This window comes from Corythoichthys intestinalis, chromosome 10 (genome assembly GCF_030265065.1).
Source record: "Corythoichthys intestinalis isolate RoL2023-P3 chromosome 10, ASM3026506v1, whole genome shotgun sequence".
Taxonomy (NCBI): domain Eukaryota; kingdom Metazoa; phylum Chordata; class Actinopteri; order Syngnathiformes; family Syngnathidae; genus Corythoichthys; species Corythoichthys intestinalis.
Window position 1 is genome coordinate 49108910 of NC_080404.1, and position 13065 is coordinate 49121974.

Below are 13065 nucleotides of genomic sequence, written 5' to 3' on the forward strand. Positions count from 1 at the left end.
ATAAAAAAAAGTCTGAGAGAAACGGACTCACGGGGACGAGAGAAGAGCAGGAGTGGGGAAGACGCCGTTGCAACCGCGATGCTAGGTGGCTCCAATAATACCTGACTGCAGCCATAGCCGACAAACTACGCCCACATGACACGGTAGATATCATATTATAGAACTAGATGCAAATGATAGACACTGCTGCACTGCCAACATGTTTTAAGGACTACATGCGTTTGTAAACAGCCGCCATCTTAAAGCAGTAGACCTCTCAGGAAGGCCCTGATGTAGAGATCCTTCCTAGCGAACCTAAGTAATTTTTTTAAATCTAAAATGCTCCTAAATCGGCAAAATCTTAACATAAATCTATCTTTAAATGATGAAACAGTTTTAAAACTTACACATGTTTAAAGTAGACAGAAGGGAACTAATGCAATAACGGGAGAAATTTTAACAACTTTAACGACTGATTCACAACTTTAAATGACTTCCACACATAGCAAAGGTTACTAGCTAGTTATCGCAATACACTTGTGTCTAGTTAAGTGGAGGGTAAAGAATTGGGCTAGGGCCAATTGTCCCCCAAACACTTTAAGCTTCACATTGTGTGACCTGTGTGTGTGTGTGTTTTTTCTTTTTTTTTTGAGAAAGAAAAAAACATCACTAGTTACTTTGCCAAGTAACTAATTACTCTTACATTCAGGTAACTGAGTTACTAACGCAATTACTTTTTGGGAGAAGTAATTTGTAACTGTAATTAATTACTTTTTTAACGTAAAATTAACAACACTGCATGGCAAAAAATGCGTTAGTAGACAGCCGCCATCTTAAAGCAGTAGACTTTTTAGGACGGCTCTGTTGTAGAGAACCTTCCTAGCGAACCTAAGTAACTTTTTATCTTTTTTTAATCTTTTTATATAAATACTTCTAAATCGGCAAAATCTTGACTTGAATCTATCTTTAAATGATGAAACAGTTTTAAAACTTTCATATGTCGAAAGTAGAGAGAAGGGAACAAATGCAATAATGGGAGCAATTTTAACAACTTTTTACAGTTGATTCAGGGTAAAGGGTAAATTAGGGTAAAGAATTGGGCTCGGGCCAATTGTACCAAAAACCTTCACAAAAAACTTCACATAGTGTGGCCAATGTTTTTTTTTTTTTTTTTTTTTTTTTTTTTTTTTTAGGGGAAAAAAAAAAAGTAATTATCACCAATTACTTTGCCAAGTAACTAATTACTCTTACATTCAGGTAATTGAGTTACTAACGCAATTACTTTTTGGGAGAAGTAATTTGTAACTATAATTAATTACTTTTTTTCAGTAAGATTAACAACACTGGTTGTAAGTCCGATTAAGTGTAAAGTGCCTAGTTGCCGCCACGTTTTGTGGCCAAATTGACCGCGTGTGTGTTGAGAGGAGAACTTCCGGGTTGTTAATGTGCACGGCTGCACGCGCATCCGCGCTCGCCACCACCTTTGTGTTTATTGCACTGTACAATCCACTTGTGCGTTGTTGATTACTGTGCCATCAGTTTGCATTGTTTTACATTGGCACTGATATGCTGTTAACCATAACCCGAAATTCAGAACCATAACCCGAAATTCAGAAGTTTTGACTTTAGGCTTAATCTTAGAGTTAGCGGGGTTAAATTGGTCGGTGGAGTTGATTTCAACAAATTCCAAGCAGTTTGTCAGATATTTGTTAGTTTCAGGGCTCCGGAGTGGCTAAGCTAGTGCGAAATTCTGATATTCCCCTTTAAATTCAATCATCGAAAAGTCAATTACATGTGATGACATTTTTCTGTTGTCATTCTTATGTTTAGGCGGCAAAGGGAGAAAAATGGGTAAAAATTAACTGATAGATTACTTTTAAAGTAACTTAGTTTGATAATGAAGTAATCAGTAAAGTAACTAAATTACTTTTTTGAGGCGTAATCAGTTATTATATTACTTTTTCAAGTAATCTGTGATGACACTGTTATGACACCCCCGTCACGATTGAAATGCATGATGGGAAGATGAGGCAACCGCGACTGTGAGTGTTGGGTGTCCATGTTATATGATGTGTGCCGGCTCAAATCCGGCGATCCGTGGGGTCGAGCAGTGTTGAAGGCACAGTGTAGCATGAATAAAGTAAAAGCTAATTATGGGACATTCTTTCACACGGCGCTTGAATCATAAAATTAGCATAGCAATGGTATGGGCGCTGATAACCGATTCTTCCTTTCGCGATGGCGGAGTCCTTGTTCTACTATCGATACATTTAAGGTTTACTGGCTATTAACTGTTGATTGGATAGTTAGCTATCGATACAGTCGTATCGCTCGCCTGTAAAACCGGATATTCGGTCGTATCGGTTTATCGTTCTCAAGCTTAGTTTTAACTAAGCCCACCCAAGCATACAGTATACAAATAATGTAGTATTTAAATCTATACAGTGGCATTTGCCGTGGTTTAGTACAATAGTTTTGTCACACGACTCATACCAGTTTCTGTCATAAGTTCAGCTTTGATATTTTCTTATCGTATGTGTGCATCGGAGCAGTTTTCGGTCGTGTCGTTCCAAAATTACTTTCTGTACAGTATATTTAATTATGAAATAATTTCTCTATATTTATACTTACTCAGTGTGAAACCTGTTGAGATGAACACAAAGCCAACATCCTGGCAGGAATTGAAGAAAGACACACACGAAGCTCTTCAACAGCTCTCTGTCTTTATATTTTATAGCAGTTAGGCTTGAAATGCTCAGAATTATCAGACAGCGGGACTTTAGCACTGTCTTTAACTGCATCAGGGCCAAGCATCTCGCTGACAATGGCTTTGCAGGCTGGTAGTATTAATGTCTCTGCCACAGTGTGAGACTTTTTGGATTTATCAACATGTTCAACAACAAGGTAACTGGTTTTGAGGGCTTTCCCATTTAACTTGATAGTTTTTCTCAAAATGTTGTAGAGCTTAGATCTTGAGCCTGAACCAGACCGCAAAATCTCAATTATTTATGTTCGGGTGGGGTAGGGCTGGACTTCTCTCTCTCGCTAACTTTTTTTAAATAAATATATTTTCATATATTTATACCAAAACAATGTATGGATGTTAAACTAAGGAATACTTGTTATAAAATAAATAATTTGGATAAAACAGAGAAGGCGCTGTGCATGCCTGCGAACGTAAACGCCGTGGCCCCGCCTTCTTTTTTATCTTCTCCTCCCACCCTGGGGCCCTCCGTGAGTCCGCATCCTGGTTTTTCTTTTTCGATACGAAGCAGCAAGAAGTGAAAAACAAACTAAAGACGGCGGAATTGAAAAGAAAAACATGCACTGCGGTAGGAGTGGAGTATGGAAAGGCTTCATATTGATTGTTGAAGATGCTATACAGAAACCTTCTTCTTTCTTTATTTATTTTCCCTTCAGGCATGACAAATCCAAACAAACATACAGCATTCATATGTGTTTACATTTAATTCAACCCAAAATGAAAAGGGCAGACGGGAAAAGTCGAAGTTTATTGAATCCCGCCCCCAGTATACCAAAGAACGCAAAAATTTTCGAATAACAATTTTTGACATTCCAGATTGTGTAGTGATTACAATTTTTTTTTCTTTTTTTTCCCTCCCCTTGATTGTTCATTTTCCCAATAGTCCTTGTCGATCGCGGCGGTGTGCTCGTTATGTTGATTAAATCCAGTAGATTAGTTCATAATTTAGAGGTTAGTTCATTCAATTGATTCGATCCAGAAGATAGGGAATAGCTGAGGACCGATGGCAGGCTGTGTCCGCCACCCCCCATTTGTCGATTTAATCCTCGTCGTGGTTTTCATTCCTTGCTGCATTCCGACTAACATTCATCTCCAGGTTGCGCAGCTCCGTAGTGATTTTCGTTACCATTCTGGTTCTGGCAGTGTTGGATGCCGCCAGGTAATTCTTGACCTGTAACATGTCATCACAGGCCTTGTTGAGACTGGCATGCATTCCGGCGATAGCGCTGCCCGCAGTAGTGGCCAATTCCACTGATCTCTTTTGGCTTTCCAACACTTTCATGATGATCCGACGAATCAAGTGGGTTCCAAACCCCTGAAGAAGAATCGCAGCCAGCAGTGCAACAAAAAGATACACATCCTCGATGTCTTCAACTTTGAGTGTGGTCAGACACAGCGTTATTTCGTTGTGTAAATGCATTTACAGTATAATGATCATAAAAATATGCAGACTATTTAAACATTGAGAAAACATGCGTTTTTTTTCCTGCCAACTTGATGAGATTAAAATAAATAGAACAGACACACAAATATAAAAGATATAAATGTTGATTGAATATCTTACAGTCTTTTTAAATGGGAGGAGGGTTCGGGCCTACAAATAAAACATAAAATTCAGTTTTGTTTTGTTTTTTTTTTGTCCGGGCTTGCACCTACAAATAAAACATAAAATTTCAGGTTTTTCGGGCTCTGGCCTGCAAATCAAGTTAGTTGATCGGGCTCGGGCCGGGTTGGGCTTTAATACCCGCGGGCAGGGTCGGGCTGGAATTTTTAGGACTGATCTGACCTCTACAAAGTTGCCTGTTTCTCTGTGTTTTCATGAAGGTGAACAAGATGGTACATCGGATTGTTTTGAAGAGATGGGTGTTTCGTTTGGAGATGAAGTTTAAGCTTGCTTGGCACCGTAGCCACTCGTGCCGCGTTCAAGAACTACTGATTTCTAGCCATCGGCCACCTTCCTGTCCTCGACAATGTGTTGGAATAAAACACAGCGTGAGGGTTGAAAGTCAGGATATGGATAAAATGAAAAGGACACTTTTGTGTATATCAACACTGGACGAGTCTAATCAAATGATGTACACAAGACGTGCTGGAGTCCACATTGTCGAGGAGAGCAAGGTGGCTGATGGGTACAAATCCGAGCAGTTCTTGAATGCAACACGATCAAAACCTCGCATATCTGCACATGACCGAAACCTTCACCTATTCCTTCCTTCCTACTGCAACTCGACCCGACAACGTAATTTAAATTAAAAAAAAAAAAAAAAAATGTGATATAGGACAATTTCCTGTGGCACATCTGACGATCTCTCATGGCCCACTGGTTGAAAAACACTGCTCTAGGTACGAATTTAATTTGTTTCAGGACCTAGTTTGTAAGTCGAAATGGTCATAAGTCGAACGGGATTTTTCCATAAGAATACATTAAAATTCGATTCATTCGTTCCACAGCCCAAAAACCTACGCTAACTTTGTAATAAATATCGCTGGTACAATTGCAAAACAAATACATTATAAATAAAAATCGTAATAATAATAATCATAATATTGCAATGAATCGGGTTCCAATAAGGCGGTTGTTTTTTTGCATGCTGTTCCTGAACGCACCTTGTGACTGAAGACAGAGTGGAAGAGGTCTGGGAGAGCTTTTATGTTCTCTTTTCCTGTTGTCGTTGTTGTCGCCTATGGCCACCACTGTATAATTATAGTATATTCAGGCTTGAAAGTGTTTCCCGGGCATGCACGTTGTCCAGGTTCTGATCGCATTGTAAGACCTGTGTCGGCTTTGCTGAATGTACAAACGAATGTGGCGCTTTGCTCGCATACGAGAAATATAATTAACTTTTCCAGCGTTATTTCGTTGTGTAAATGCATTTACAGTATAATGATCATAAAAATATGCAGACTATTTAAACATTGAGAAAACATGCGGTTTTTTTCTGCCAACTTGATGAGATTAAAATCAATAGAACAGACACACAAATATAAAAGATATAAATGTTGATTGAATATGTTACAGTCTTGTTTAACTGGGAGGGGTTTCAGGCCTACAAATAAAACATAAAATTCTGTTTTTTTTTTTTTTTTTTGTCCGGGCTCGCACCTACAAATAAAACATAAAATTTCAGGTTTTTCGGGGTCTGGCCTGCAAATCAAGTTAATTGATCGGGCTCGGGCCGGGTTGGGCTTTAATACCCGCGGGCCGGGTCGGGCTGGAATTTTTAGGACTGATCTGACCTTTTAAAAGGTTGCCTGTTTCTCTGTGTTTTCATGAAGGTGAACAAGATGGTACATCGACTTGTTTTGAAGAGATGGGTTTTTCGTTTGGAGATGACGTTTAAGCTTGTTTGGCACCATAGCCACTTGTGCCGCGTTCAAGAACTACTGATTTCTAGCTATCGGCCACCTTCCTGTCCTCGACAATGTGTTGGAATAAAACACAAGGTGAGGGTTGACAGTCAGTATATGGATAAAATGGAAACGACACTTTTGTGTATATCGACACTTGACGAGTCTAATCAAATGATGTACACTAGTTGTGCTGGGGTCCACATTGTCGAGGAGAGCAAGGTGGCTGATGGCAACAAATCTGAGCAAACCTCGCACATCTACACACGACTGAAACCTTCTACCTATTCCTTCCTTCCAACTGCAACTCGATCTGACGACGTAATTTAAAAAAAAAAAAAAAAAAAAAGTGATATTGGATAATTTCCTGTGGCACATCTGACGATCTCTCACGGCACACTGGTTGAAAAACACTGCTCTTGGTACGAATTTAATTTATTTCAGGACCTAGTTTGTAAGTCGAAATGGTCATATGTCGAGCGGGATTTTCCGATAAGAATACGTTAAAATTCGATTAATTCGTTCCACAGCCCAAAAACCTATGCTAAATTCGTAATAAATATCGCTGGTACAATTGCAAAAACAGATAAATTATAAATAAAAATCGGAATAATAATAATAATGCAATGAATCGGGTTCCAATGAGGCGGTTGTTTTTTTGCATGCTGTTCCTGAACGCACCTTGTGACTGAAGACAGAGTGGAAGAGGTGTGGGAGAGCTTTTACATTCTCTTTTCCTGTTGTCGTTGTTGTCGCCTATGGCCACCACTGTATAATTATATATGTATATATATTTTTTAAAAAAGATTTCTTGGCTCTAGCAAAATTATGAGAAATGGCCTAAATACACAAGATTGGAAGTCTGGTGTATTTTTGTACTTTGTAATCCAAGGCCGAGAAAGCAACATGACTGGTCCTTTGGGCAAATTTAAAAAGAATCACTGTATAAAATAAATAAAACAAGTTTATTAGCGCGTGCATAATGCAGAAGTGCTCTGAGCCACTCACAAGTAGCCCATTTTGCCGTGCCACTGTCTGTCTCTCACGAGGTGGTGAAGTGCAAGTGGGGGAGAATCTGATTAACCAACTGGCATAATTTACTCAACCCTGAAGGGGTTAGCAGGGAAGCCGTGCTCTTGAAAAGTGTTCGCTTTCCTTCTGTGATCTCAAATAAAGCAGTCATATACACACACAAGACAAGCAGCCGGAGAGAATTAAATGCTGAATAATTATGCATTTGTTCATTGATTGATCGTCAGGAAATCTGTTGATCGTTTGAAAATGATTGTTGATAATTTTTCCACCAGATATGGCCCCTACTTCAGTAATTACAACGTATGTTTCAACTTGTCAGTGTGCTGTCCGCTTGGAAAAATAAATGCCTTGCCCCAAATAATCGTTACCGTTTTCACACTAGGAGTCAGCCCAGTGTGAAGAGCGGTGCATGGCGAGCGCAAAACGGGAGGAGCCTGACGTAGACGTTGTCAGGAAATGAAAAGCGGCAAGCATATTTACTATAATCCCATTGTTGCACAAGAAAACAGCGACATTTCCAATTTGAAGGAGAAGGGGGCACTATTATAGCCGTGTAAAGACTTTGACTAGTTTTGGTGAAAAGGTGAATTGTTTTTTTTGGTTGTTCATGAACTACGTTTCCAAACAAACGCACATCAAGGTACCATACAGTATAGCTTAGTATGGAGAGGTATGAGAGTCATTTTTCCAGTGTCCCAGAGCTCGCGAAACTTTAAAAAAGAACATTTATCAAGGTTTCCTTGGCCGTGATTTGCGTGTATCTATCTGCTGAAACAGCCAGATAGAACAGATATAGGTACGCCTGCCCCTCTGCTATTGGATGCGTTGTTGACGTCAGCGCCGCGGCACCCTAAAAATAGAACAAGTCTCTATTTTAGGCCCCACCCTTTGGAGAAAATTCACTCAAGACTTTCCGCTCTGTCCAAAACGACAGCCGTCGCTCACTTTCGCCAAGAAGTTCCCCTCCCACACACAATCCCTGACAAAAGTCTTGTCGCTTATCCATTTTGTAGAAACAATTGCTAATAACCTGACTTTTCATCTTCCATGCTTCCTCTTTCATCCTGTTCATGTCTGGTGATGGGGCTGGCAAGTCCTGGAGGATCTTGATCTTCTTTTCCTTGAGGAACTTTGAGGTAGAGATTTAAGTATATGATGGAGAACCATCCTGCTACAGAATTTGTCCCTTTTTATGGTTAGGAATGTAAGAGGCAGCTAAGATTTGTTGATATTTCAGACTATTCATGTTTCCTTCCACCCTGCAGATCTCTCGCACACCCCCATACTGGATGTAACCCCAAACCATGATTTTGTCACCACCAACCTTGTTTTCCTTTTTCTGAGTAAATCTCGGATCCATGCGGGCTCCAGGAGGTCTCCTGCAATATTTGCGGTGACTGTGGTGTAATTCAATGGAAGATTCATCTGAAAAATCCACCTTTTGCCACTTTTCCAGCATCCATCCTTTTGACAGGCTGTGGGCCTTGGAAAATGCCACACGGTTTTTTAATTGTCTTTTGTTTTCATGCTGGTTTCTGGGCACTGACTCAACCATGGAGGTCATTTCTAGACAGAATTCGACAGACTGTTCTGGTTGACACAGGGACTTCAGGTGACCAGGTCTCGTGGAGCTCTGCTGCAGTGGAAAAAGATCAAGATCCTCCAGGAATGACCAGCCCAGTCACCAGACATGAACATCACTGAGCATGTCTGGAGTAGGATGAAAGAGGAAGCATGGAAGACGAAACCCAAGAATGTTGATGAACTCTGGGATGCATGCAAGACTGCTTTCTTTGATGTTCCAGATGACTTCATCAATAAATTTTATGAATGCTTGCCGAACCGCATGGATGCAGTCCTTCAAGCCCATGGAAGTCATACAAAATATTAAACTTGGATCTCACAGCACCTCGACTTAATTCGCTTATGTTATACATATTTTTGTATTTGAACTACAAATGTTGCTCAATTTTCACACTACTTTCTGTCGGCGACAAAACTTTTGTCTTGCCAAAATTTGACCTTAATGTCTTCATTAAATGAGAAATCTTTGAAACAAATATATTTTTGTACATTCAACATCATTTGGGAGGGTCTTAGCTTTCATATAAGCCATTTCTGAAACCAATTGAATAATTAAAAGTCAGGTTATTAGCAATTGTTTCTACAAAATGGATAAGCGACAAGACTTTTGTCAGGGACTGTATGTTATAATTTCAAGAATTTAGACAAGTTTATGGTGACAAAGGTCCTAAACGATTACTTGGTTATCAAAATAGTTGTCGATTAATTTGCTAATCGATTAGTTGTCGATTAATTGTTGCACCTCTAACATACACAAAGAATGGGTTGTCGCTGAACCCTCCACACTAGGCTGTCGCTAGATTGAAACAGCCTTTATTGTTTATTCTGTAGTAACTCTTTTATATAACAATCAATTAAGAGCAATAACTGAAGTACTGAAGCCGAAAAAAAACCCTCTCACTTAATTTTGTAATCCTGGCATTAATTGAATGTTTACTTCAAGTATCAGATGATTTGTGTAGGTGTGTGTTTGAGTCAATGCAATTGGTTCGCTGCATAGCAACAGGCAGCATATCATCTTCAAATATCTTCTCTTTCACACACGGGCACCCTCACACCCCGGCACACTCACACACAGGCACTATATTCTGTGACCTTTCTACTGACTGTTTGCGTGCCAGGCTTTGCACGGGTGTACTGGATCAGTGCTTATTCGTGTGTTCGTGCATGCGTGTGCGTGTGATGTGTGTGCGTGCATCAGCGTGTGGCCCATTTGACCTTTCTCAGTCTCCGTTCATTAATAGCAGCATAATAAGCAATATGGAGCTGCCTGCTGTGGTTGTGTACATGTTGAAGTTATTGAGAGTGTCAAATAGAGATTTCTGTCTCTCGTTTAGAGACAAAGCCGATATCATTATAATTATATTGCAATAGTAATGATTAGTTTACTGAAATGTGAGCATATAATGATTCATGTATCACTCAGCGGGAACCAGTCGCATCTTTAAAATATATCTCGACATGACTGTCATGTTATGTTAATATCAGTGTTGTACTTATAACTGCTTGCATTTTTTTTTATATCCGGGCCGAGCAGACAGAGCTCTTTAGAAATCAATTTTCTTTTCCTGCATCACCGTGCTCGGAAACTGGCCATCTGCCAGGTGGGCATGATGAGTGAGGGGGGTATTTTGGATACATTAGGGGATGAGGCAGCAAAGTATCGAAATAGATGATCAAATTGCTCCAACCACGTGAGTGACATGGTACTTTAAAATGTCACAGGGGGCCCTGACAGACACGAAAAGGATGACACTTTGACATTTTTGGCATAACTCACAGCGTTAGGGAGTAGTGCCAAGGAGGCAGTGATTTTTTTTCCATTTTTTTTAATAATAATGCAAAAGTTTAAGTGTAAGATGTGATTTCTCTAAGGATGTACCTGACTGTGTGTTTTGCAGTGGAACCTGTTTATCCAACTCGATCTTTGTCAATTTTAGAATTGCTTGAGGCCGTTATGAACCCATTAATAACTATTGAGTTGTCTTGCCTTCTAATTTCTTGTATTATAATTCTGTGAAGATTAAATAAAACATTTAATTGCTTACAGTATGTTGGCCGTTCAACCGAAACCAGAGTCAACTCTTGAAAAGCTCGTCAAAAGCACAATTAGGAAATTTAATTTACGTCGGGTTTCAGTGGAGTATCTCGCAAATTATAAGTGACACTGTAATTAGACTCCAATCTTTGATTTAGAACACTTAAATTCCAAAGTAATGTTACAATATTGCCCTTAAAAATAAATGTCCTCGAGATCAGTGGCGCCACCAGGGGTGGCCACGGCCTTCCCTATAAATTGGTTGGCCACCCCACTGGCCACCCAGTATATTGTTAGATTTTTGTAGCATCAGTTATGCATTTCATCCTAAATGAATGCATTTATTTTGTTTTGTTAAATGTAGGGCTGTCAAATTTATCGCGTTAATGGGCGGTAATTAATTTTTTTAAATTAATCACGTGAAAATATTGCAATTAACGCATTCGCGGTATGACTCATTCACGCATTGCCGCAAACAGCCTACAATAGCGCCGTTTTACTTATATACAGAGATAAGAGGCAGTGTCAAGTGAGTGGAGTGGATACAAGCATTCATTGGGGCCGTGCTTTTAATTGGCAAAAGCTTTGTCATCTCTCCAACAGCAACTATAAATATTGTGGGAAGCGACGTGGGGAAGAATAACAGGAGTTTATCTTTTTCTTAATACCCTATAGTAGGGTTGTTCCGATCATAATTTTTTACCGCCATTATCAGGATAAATTTGATAACCCTACCTTAAGCCAAAACTAAAGACTCTGGATGAGTGTAACATATTATGTCTGTAACATTAAATCCAATTAGAAAACGATTTACTTAAAAAATATATATACTGTATATTAAAAAAAGGCATGTCCGATATTTTTTTGCCGATTCCGATACTTTGAAAATGACGTGATCGGACCCGATCGATCGGGACATCTCTACCCTGTAGTGTACCCAACGCAGAGAAGATATAGCACTTGCAGCCACCACACACAGTCATGGTTGCAACACTTCCCATCATGCATTTGGGCAGAACAGTTAAGTCGCTACAGTATCATTTACTGAAAGCTCAACAAATACACTAGATGGCAATATTTAGTCACAATATACAAACTCCCATTTATCCTTTAAGAATTACAAGTCTTTCTATCTGTGGATCCCTTTCACAGAAAGAATGTTAATAATGTTAATGCCATCTTGTGGATTTATTGTTATAATAAACAAATACAGTACTTATGTACAGTATGTTGAATGTATATATCCGTCTTGTCTTATCTTTCCATTCCAACAATAATTTACAGACAAATATGGCATATTTTAGAGATGGTTTGAATTGCGATTAATTGCGATTAATTACAATTAATTTTTAAGCTGTGGTTAAAATTTTTAATCGTTTGACAGCCCTAGTTAAATGTACACCTTATGCCTAATATATACATAACACAATAAAACAGAATTGTTGTGGAACCCAAAATGTTGACTGGACTGTTATGGACTATGCACATTAATTCATTCGCAACATCAAATATTACACAATACACCAAAGTATATCAGTAGCCGTGTCCTTAAGTGTTTCTGATAGTTTTCCCCTGACCTTTTTACTGCACTAATATAATGAAAACCTGAAATTATGGCTTTTAGTTTTGGCCACCCCAAGATTTTAACTGGTCCCATCTGGCCACCTCTATGAAACATTTCTGGAGGCGCCACTGTTCGAGATTATTTGTCTGTGGGGAAAAAAAAACATACCTGATGTACATATATTGATGCACTTGTGACGAAGACTCTTCTAGTTTCCATTAAAAACTCAGGCTAAACCTAGCCCGTTTCAGTTGAAATGTGTGCTTTCAACATACTTCCTTGAGCTCAATTCCTATTTACAGATGGCTTTGGCACTAGCTTAGTATCCAAAGGCATTATCAGAAGAACATCTACAGCAGTTCCTTGCAAAGGTTTTCACTTTTTACTGTTCAATTCTCATGTCCAATTCAATAATTATAAAAACAAGCCAGTGCATGACAATATTTTGAATAATTTTCCTTTTAATTCCAGTTTTTCTTGCTGGTGACATACAGTGGGGCAAATAAGTATTTAGTGAACCACCAATTGTGCAAGTTCTCCCACTTGAAAATATGACAGACGCCTGTAATTGTCAACATGGGTAAAACTCAACCACGAGAGACAGAATGTGAAAAAAACAGAAGATCACATTGTTTAATTTTTAAATAATTTATTTGCAAATCATGGTGGAAAATAAATACTTGGTCAATACCAAAAGTTCATCTCAATACTTTGTTATGTACCCTTTGTTGGCAATAACGGAGGACAAATGTT

The 13065-nt window shown here is 39.0% G+C and overlaps 1 protein-coding gene and 1 long non-coding RNA gene across 4 annotated transcripts in view; one reads left to right on the plus strand and one right to left on the minus strand.

Annotated features, from left to right (window-relative positions):
- Nucleotides 1-13065, plus strand: part of zgc:171482 (zinc finger protein) — a 218175-nt gene that overhangs the window by 21528 nt on the left and 183582 nt on the right. The gene's annotated exons all lie outside the window — the stretch shown is intronic.
- Nucleotides 3339-13065, minus strand: part of LOC130922755 (uncharacterized) — a 39019-nt gene continuing 29292 nt past the window's right edge. Inside the window, exon 3 of the long non-coding RNA XR_009064575.1 lies at nt 3339-3914. This is a non-coding gene — a long non-coding RNA (uncharacterized LOC130922755). The remainder of the gene's footprint in view (nt 3915-13065) is intronic.